This window comes from Arachis ipaensis, chromosome B9 (genome assembly GCF_059453495.1).
Source record: "Arachis ipaensis isolate K30076 ecotype BB chromosome B9, ASM5945349v1, whole genome shotgun sequence".
NCBI lineage: Eukaryota > Viridiplantae > Streptophyta > Magnoliopsida > Fabales > Fabaceae > Arachis > Arachis ipaensis.
Window position 1 is genome coordinate 56,352,504 of NC_142444.1, and position 8,021 is coordinate 56,360,524.

The 8,021-nt window shown below is 38.1% G+C and overlaps 1 non-coding gene across 1 annotated transcript; it reads left to right on the forward strand.

Moving 5' to 3' along the window:
- The first annotated feature begins 4,138 nt into the window (after window positions 1-4,138).
- LOC148544739 (small nucleolar RNA R71) lies at window positions 4,139-4,246 on the forward strand. The gene has a single exon (XR_015900618.1). It is a non-coding gene; the product is annotated as a small nucleolar RNA R71 (small nucleolar RNA).
- The last annotated feature ends 3,775 nt before the right edge of the window (window positions 4,247-8,021 follow it).

Below are 8,021 nucleotides of genomic sequence, written 5' to 3' on the forward strand. Positions count from 1 at the left end.
TCCAATTACATGAGCGGGACTTGTAGCTTTTTGCCTCTTGAATAGTTTTGGCATCTCACTTTATCCATTGAAGTTCAGAATGATTGGCATCTATAGGAACTCAGAGTTCAGATAGTGTTATTGATTCTCCAAGTTCAGTATGATGATTCTTGAACACAGCTATTTTATGAGTCTTGGCCATGGCCCTAAGCACTTTGTTTTCCAGTATTACCACCGGATACATAAATGCCACAGACACATAATTGGGTGAATCTTTTCAGATTGTGACTCAGCTTTGCTAAAGTCCCCAATTAGAGGTGTCCAGGGTTCTTAAGCACACTCTTTTTTTGCTTTGGACCTTGACTTTAACCGCTCAGTCTCAAGTTTTCACTTGACACCTACACGCCACAAGCACATGGTTAGGGACAGCTTGGTTTAGCTGCTTAGGCCAGGATTTTATTCCTTTAGGCCTTCCTATCCACTGATGCTCAAAGCCTTGGGATCCTTTTTATTTGCCCTTGCCTTTTGGTTTTAAGGGTTATTGGCTTTTTGCTCTTGCCTCTTGGTTTTAAGAGCTTTTGGTTTTTTCTGCTTGCTTTTTCTTTTTCTTTCTATTTTTTTCGCCTATTTTTTTTTCTACAAGCTTTGTTCTTTGCTGCTTTTTCTTGCTTCAAGAATCATTTTTATGATTTTTCAGATTATCAAACAACATGTCTCCTTATCATCATTCTTTCAAGAGCCAACAATTTTAACATTCTTAAATAATAACTTCAAAAGACATATGCACTGTTCAAGCATTCATTCAGAAAACAAGAAGCATTGTCACCACATCAATATAATTAAACTAAGTTCAAGGATAAATTTGAAACTCATGTACTTCTTGTTCTTTTGAATTAAAACATTTTTCATTTAAGAGAGGTGATGGATTCATAGGACATTCATAACTTTTAAGACATAGTTACTAACTACTAATGATCATGTAATGAAGACACAAACATAGATAAGCACATAACATAGAAAACGAAAAACAGAAGAAATAAGAACAAGGAATGAATCCACCTTAGTGATGGTGGCATTTCCTTCTTGAGGAACCAATGATGTCCTTGAGCTCTTCTATGTCTCTTCCTTGTCTTTGTTGCTCCTCCCTCATTGCTTTTTGATCTTCTCTAATTTCATGAAGGATGATGGAGTGCTCTTGATGTTCCACCCTTAGTTGTCCCATGTTGGAGCTTAATTCTCCTAGGGAGGTATTGATTTGCTCCCAATAGTTTTGTGGAGGAAAATGCATTTGAGGCATCTCCGGGATCTCATGGTGATGAGCTTCATGCGCCTCTTGAGCTCCATGAATGGGCTCTCTTGCTTGCTCCATCTTTTTCTTAGTGATGGGCTTTGGAGATGAACCTTTCCATCTCCCATGACTCGGAGGTGGAAGATTTTGTCTTCCCTTTTCCTTTTCTAGAGGATTCTCCGGTCATAGGTGCCATCAATGGTAATGGAAAAACAAAAAGCTTATGCTTTTACCACACCAAACTTAGAATTTTGCTCGCCCTCGAGCAAGAGAAGAAAGAATAGATGAAGAAGAAGAAGAAAATATGGAGAAGAGGGGGGAGGTGTGTTTCGGCCAAGAAGGGAGAGAGGGTTGTGTTGTGTGAAAATGAGGAAGAATGGAGGGCTATATATAGGGAAGGGAGGGGGTTCGGCCATATAGGGTGGGTTTGGATGGGAAATTGATTTGAATCTTTGAAGGTAGGTGGAGTTTATGAGGTAGGTTTATGGGGAAGAGTGGATGGATGTGAGTGGTGAAGAGGTGATGGGGAAGAGAGATTGAGGTGATTGGTGAGGGGTTTTGGGGAAGAGTGTTTATGGGATTGTGTGAAAGAGGGGTGAGAAGAAGTAAGTGGAGGTAGGTGGGGATCCTGTGGGATCCACAGATCCTGAGGTGATCCTGTGGGGTCCATAGATCCTGAGGTGTTCAAGGATTTACAACCTTACACCAAATTAGGCATGTAAAATGCCCTTGCACACAACTCTGGGCGTTCAGCGCCAGATTGGTGCTTGTTCTGGACGTTGAACGCCCATTTCTAGCCTATTTGTGGCGTTGAACGCCATAACCATGCTTGTTCTGGGCGTTCAGCGGCAGCTCTCCTCCAGGGGGTATTTCTAGCGTTCAAACGCCCAGATGCTGCCCATTTTTGGCGTTCAGTGCCAGAACCATGCTCTGTTCTGGCGTTGAATGCCCAAAACATGCTTCTTACTGGCGTTTAAACGCCAGTAAGGTCTTCCTCCAGGGTGTGATTTTTCTTCTACTGTTTTTGATTCCGTTTTCAATTTTTTTGATTTATTTTGTGACTCCACATGATCATGAACCTATAAAGACATATAACTAATAAAAATATAATTAAATAAAAATTGGGTTGCCTCCTAACAAGCGCTTCTTTAATGTCAATAGCTTGACAGTGGGCTCTCATGGAGCCTCACAGATGTGCAGAGCTTTGTTGAGACCTCCCAACACCAAACTTAGAGTTTGGATATGGGGGTTTGACACTAAACTTAGAGTTTGGTTGTGGCCTCCCAACACCAAACTTAGAGTTTGACTGTGGGGGCTTTGGTTGACTCTGCTTTGAGAGAAGCTTTTTCTGCTTCCTCCCCATGGATGCAGAGAGAGATCCTTGAGTTGTAAACACAAGGTTGTCCTTATTTAATTGAAGGATCAATTCTCCTCTGTCCACATCAATCACAGCTCTTGCTGTGGCTAGGAAAGGCCTTCCTAGGATGGTGGATTCATCCTCTTCCTTTCCAGTGTCTAGGACTATGAAATCAGCAGGGATGTAAAGGCTTTCAACCTTTACTAACACGTCCTCTACTTGTCCATAAGCCTGTTTTCTTGAATTATCTGCCATCTCTAATGAGATTTTAGTGGCTTGCACCCCATAGATTCCCATTATCTCTATTACAGAGAGGGGCATGAGGTTTATCCCTGAACCAAGGTCACACAGAGCCTTAAAGATCATGGTGCCATAGTACAAGGTATTATGAACTTTCCAGGATCCTGTCTCTTCTGAGGCAATGTCAGTTGATCCAGATCACTTAGTTCATTGGTGAACAAGGGAGGTTCATCTTCCCAAGTCTCAATACCAAATAATTTGGCATTCATCTTCATGATTGCACCAAGGAACTTGGCAGCTTGCTCTTCAATAACATCCTCATTCTCTTCAGAAGAGGAGTACTCATCAGAGCTCATGAATGGCATAAGGAGGTTCAATGGAATCTCTATGGTCTCTAATTGAGCCTCAGATTCCTTAGGTTCCTTAGAGGGAAGCTCCTTATTGATCACCGGACGTCCCAGGAGGTCTTCCTCCTTGGGATTTACGTCCTTCTCCTCTCTTGTGGGTTCGGCCATGGTAATTAATTCAATGGCCTTGCACTCTCCTTTTGGATTCTCTTCTGTATTGCTTGGGAGAGTACTAGGAGGGATTTCAATGATCCTTTTACTCAGCTGGCCCACTTGTGCTTCCAAATTTCTAATGGAAGACCTTGTTTTATTCATGAAACTTACAGTGGCCTTGGACAGATCAGAGACTAAGTTTGCTAAATTAGAGGTGTTTTGTTCAGAGTTCTCTGTCTGTTGCTAAGTGGATGATGGAAAAGGTTTATTATTGTTAAACCTGTTTCTTCCACCATTATTAAAGCCTTGTTGAGGCCTTTTATCCTTCCATGAGAGATTTGGATGATTTCTCCATGATGGATTATAGGTGTTTCCATATGGTTCACCCATGTAATTTACCTCTGCTATTGCAGGATTCTCAGGATCATAAGCTTCTTCTTCATAAGAAGCCTCTTGAGTACTGTTGGATGCAGCTTGCATTCCATTCAGACTCTGAGAAATCATATTGACTTGCTGAGTCAATATTTTGTTCTGAGCCAGTATGGCATTCAGAGTATCAATTTTGAGAACTCTCTTCTTCACATGCGTCCCATTACTCACAGGATTCCTCTCAGAGGTGTACATGAACTGGTTATTAGCAACCATGTCAATGAGTTCTTGAGCTTCTGTAGGCGTTTTCTTTAGGCGAATGGATCCACCTGCAGAAGTATCCAATGACATCTTTGATAGCTCAGATAAACCATCATAGAATATATCCAGGATGGTCCATTCTGAAAGCATGTCAGAAGGACACTTTTTGGTCAGCTACTTGTATCTTTCCCAAGCTTCATAGATGGATTCACCTTCTTTCTGTTTGAAGGTTTGAACATCCACTCTAAGCTTGCTCAGCTTTTGAGGAGGAAAGAACTTGGCTAAGAAAGTCGTAACCAGCTTATCCCAAGAGTTCAGGCTGTCTTTAGGTTGAGAGTCCAACCATATTCTAGCTCTGTCTCTTACAGCAAAAGGGAAAAGCATGAGCCTGTAGACTTCAGGATTTACTCCATTAGTCTTAACAGTATCACAGATCTGCAAGAATTCAGTTAAGAACTGAAAAGGATCTTCAGATGAAAGTCCATGAAACTTCCAGTTCTGCTGCATCAGAGAAACTAGCTGAGGTTTCAGCTCAAAATTGTTTGCTCCAATGGTAGGAATGGAGATGCTTCTTCCATGTAAATTGGAATTAGGTGCAGTAAAGTCACCAAGCATTCTCCTTGCATTATTGTTGTTGGGTTCGGCTGCTATCTCCTTTATTTGTTCGAAATTTTCAATAAGGTTGTCTTTGGATTGTTGTAATTTAGCTTCTCTTAGTTTTCTCTTCAGAGTCCTTTCAGATTCTGGATCAGCTTCAACAAGAATGCCTTTTTCCTTGTTCCTGCTCATAAGAAAGAGAAGAGAACAAGAAAAGAAGAGGAATCCTCTATGTCACAGTAAAAAGGTTCCTTATTATTAGTAGAAGAAGAAAAGGAATAGGGGTGAAAAAGAATGAAGAATCCAAACACAAGGGTAAGGATAGCGGAGATGTGAGATGAGGAGATGTTAGTAGATGAATAAATAAATAGAAGGAGATGAGGAAGAAGGTGAATTTTCGAAAATTATTTTTGAAAATGAGTTAGTGATTTTCAAAAATAGTTTTAGAAAAAGGTTAGTAATTTTTGAAAATTAAAATAAAAAATTAAAATAATTAGTTAAATAAAAAAGAAATTTTGAAAAAGGGGGAAGATATTTTCGAAAATTAGAGAGAGAGAGAGAGTTAGTTATGTGGTTTTGAAAAAGATAAGAAACAAACAAAAAGTTAGTTTGTTAGTTGAAACAAATTTGAAAATCAATTTTGAAAAGATAAGAAGTTAGGAAGTTAGAAAAGATATTTTGAAATCAAATTTTTGAAAAAGGTAAGATAAGAAGATATTTTTGAAATTAGTTTTTGAAAATGATTTGATTTTTAAAATCACAATTAATGACTTGATTCACAAGAAATCACAAGATATGATTCTAGAACTCAAAGTTTGAATCTTTCTTAACAAGTAAGTAACAAACTTGAAATTTTTTGAATCAAAACATTAATTGTTATTGTTATTTTCGAAAATTTGATACAAAAATAAGAAAAAGATTTTTGAAAAATATTTTTAAAATTTTCGAAAATAACTAAGAAAAATGAAAAAGATTTGATTTTTGAAAAAGATTTTGAAAAAGATGAGATTTTTAAATTGAAAATTTGATTTGACTCATAAAAACAACTAGATTTTTAAAAATTCTTGAAAAAGTCAAATCTAATTTTCGAAATTTTAAGAGAGAAAAAGGGAAAGATATTTTTTTTATTTTTGAATTTTTAATGATGAGAGAGAGAAACATGAAAATGATGCAATGCATGAGAATTTTAGATAAAAACATGTGATGCATGCAAGAATGCTATGAATGTCAAGATGAACACCAAGAACACTATGAAGATCATGATGAACATCAAGAACATATTTTTGAAAAATTTTTAATGCAAAGAAAACATGCAAGACAACAAACTTAGAATTCTTTAATGCTTAGACACTAAGAATTTAAGAATGCATATGAAAAACACCATACAACACAAAACAAGAAAACATCAAGATCGAACAAGAAGACTTACCAAGAACAACTTGAAGATCATGAAGAACACTATGAATGCATGAATTTTCGAAAAATGCAAGATTAGTATGCAATTGACACCAAACTTATAACATGACTCAAGACTCAAACAAGAAACACAAAAATATTTTTGATTTTTATGATTTTATGATTTTTTTGTATTTTCTTTTAATTTTTTTGAAAATCATTTTGAAAAAGAAAAATAAGGATTCCAAAATTTTTAATATGAATTTCAAGAATCTTATGCTCTTTAGACTAAAGCTCCAATCAAAGGGTCAGGCATGGCTTAATAGCCAGCCAAGCTTTAGTATGTAACTCAGACATGACACGTCTAACATGCCCTACAGTCGTGGCTTTACAGCCAGCCAAGCTTCAACATGCTTTATGAAACACTAGAATTCATTCTTAAAAATTCTGAAGAAAAATATATTTTTGAAAACATTTTAATTTTTGAAAACATTTTTATTTAAAATTTTTTTTTTCGAAAACAAAGGAGAAAATTTTGAAAGATTTTTGAAAAATTTTTGAAAAGAAAACAAAAAGAAAATTACCTAATCTGAGCAACAAGATGAACCGTCAGTTGTCCAAACTCGAACAATCCCCGGCAACGGCGCCAAAAACTTGGTGCACGAAATTGTGATACATATCCATGGCTTCAAAGGCCTGGTGCTCTGATCTAGTTTTATTGTCTGTCACAACTTCGCACAACTAACCAGCAAGTGCACTGGGTCGTCCAAGTAATACCTTACGTGAGTAAGGGTCGAATCCCACGGAGATTGTCGGCCTGAAGCAAGCTATGGTCACCTTGTAAATCTCAGTCAGGCGGATAATAATTGATTATAGAGTTTTCGAAAATAATACTAATTAAACAGAAAATAGGGATAGAAACACTTATGTAATTCATTGGTGAGAATTTCAGTTAAGCGTATAGAGATGCTTTCGTTCCTCTGAATCTCTGCCTTCCTGCTGCCTTCATCCAATCAATCCTACTCCTTTCTATGGCTGGCTTTATGTAAGGATGTCACCGGTGCCAATGGCTACTTTCGATCTCTCTCGGGAAAATGGTCCAAATGCTCTGTCACAGCACGGCTAATCGTCTGGAGGCATCACCCTTGTCGTTGGTTGCATCCTATTCCTCTCTGTGAAAATGGTCCGATGCGCTGTCACCGCATGGCTAATCATCTTGGAGGTTCTCGGTCATACTGGAATAGAATTTACTATCCTTTTGCGTCTGTCACTATGCCCAGCACTCGCGAGTTTGGAGTTCGTCACAGTCATTCAATCCCAGAGTCCTACTCGGAATACCACGGACAAGGTTTAGACTTTCCGGACTCTCATGAATGCCGCCATCAATCTAGCTTACACCACGAAGATTCTGATTAAGAGATCTAAGAGATACTCATTCAATCTAATGTAGAACGGAAGTGGTTGTCAGGCACGCATTCATAGGGAATGATGATGATTGTCACGTTCATCACATTCAGGTTGAAGTGCGAATGAATATCTTAGAAGCGAAATAAGATGAATTGAATAGAAAACAGTAGTACTTTGCATTAATCTTTGAGGAACAGCAGAGCTCCACACCTTAATCTATAGAGTGTAGAAACTCTACCGTTGAAAATACATAAGTGATAATGGAGTTCATTGGTCTCGGCCCCAGAGGGGAACCGGAGTAACCAAGACTACTATGATCCAAAGATAAAACTCAGGATGTCTAATACAATAGTAAAAAGTTCTATTTATAATAAACTAGCTACTAGGGTTTACAGAAGTAAGTAATTGATGTATAAATCCACTTCCGGGGCCCACTTGGTGTGTGCTTGGGCTGAGCTTGAGTGTTGCACGTGTAGAGGTCCTTCTTGGAGTTGAACGCCAGGTTGTAACGTATTTCTGGCGTTCAACTCTGGTATGTGACTTGTTTCTGGCGTTTAACTCCAGACAGCAGCATAGAACTGGCGTTCAACGCCCTTTTACGTCATCTAAACTCGGCCAAAGTATGAAG